This window comes from Metschnikowia bicuspidata, assembly GCF_001664035.1.
Source record: "Metschnikowia bicuspidata var. bicuspidata NRRL YB-4993 chromosome Unknown METBIscaffold_16, whole genome shotgun sequence".
In the NCBI taxonomy this organism is placed as follows: domain Eukaryota; kingdom Fungi; phylum Ascomycota; class Pichiomycetes; order Serinales; family Metschnikowiaceae; genus Metschnikowia; species Metschnikowia bicuspidata.
The window spans coordinates 9,294-10,442 of record NW_017387746.1 but is presented as its reverse complement, the minus strand read 5'-3'; positions in this window follow the sequence as shown (position 1 = coordinate 10,442).

The window sequence follows — 1,149 nt, the reverse complement described above, 5'->3', positions numbered from 1 at the left end:
TGTTGAAACCGTAAGTGGAGTTGTGATTGTGAATACCGATTCAGCTGGAGTGGTGACGACAACTACGTCGATCATTCCTCCTACGGTCTCGATTTCTTCCACTGCTCCGCCAATGTCTTCATCAGCAGTGCCCGTGTCTTCATCTGCTCCGCCAATCTCATCTTCTGCGTTTGTCGGAACGACTTATACGACGACTTTTGAATCTGTTAACTCCGATGGGTCTGTTGAAACCGTAAGTGGAGTTGTGATTGTGAAGACCATCGCAGCTGGAGTGGTGACGACAACTACGTCGATCATTCCTCCTACGGTCTCGATTTCTTCCACTGCTCCGCCGGTATCTTCGTCAGCTGCGCCAGTGTCTTCATCTGCTCCGTCAATCTCATCTTCTGAGCTAGCAGGAACCACATTCACGACAACTTTCACGTCGACCAAGTCTGATGGCTCAGTTGAGACTGAAAGTGGTGTTGTGATTGTGACGACCGATTCTGTGGGATCTGTGACAACCACCACGTCAATCATTCCACCTACCGTGTCTGTTTCCTCGTCGGTGCCACCGGTGTCGACCTCTGGATTTACAGGAACCACATTCACGAAAACTTTCACGTCGACCAAGTCTGATGACTCTGTGGAAACAGAGTGTATTGTGGTTATCGTTACAACGGATGCTGCTGGCTCGTTGACTACAGTCACTTCTACTGTGAAACCAACCGTCTCCATGTCTGATACCTTGGGACCTCAGTATACCTCGACTTACACCACGACGAAGCCCGACGGCTCTGTGGAAACAGAGTGTATTGTGGTTATCGTTACAACGGATGCTGCCGGTTCTCTGACCACAAGAGTTTCGACGATGATGAGTGGTTACAATTCAGAAAGTATACTGACGAGATCTCCAGAGGAGTATAGCTTGAAGACCTCTACGTCCACTGCTTATGCGGCAAGTGTGCCTCCTGATACTAGCTACACAATCGAAGTTGTCTCGACTTTAACAACTGTCGTTTTTGGACCAAGCTCGTCTTTAACTACCATGGTGACATACACCCTGACTGCGTGTATCAACTGTGATTACGGCGAATTAGCTAGTGAGTCGGCATACTATCTGAGTACTGCCACAGACTTGGGCCCTATGAGCGAATCTCAAACATCATC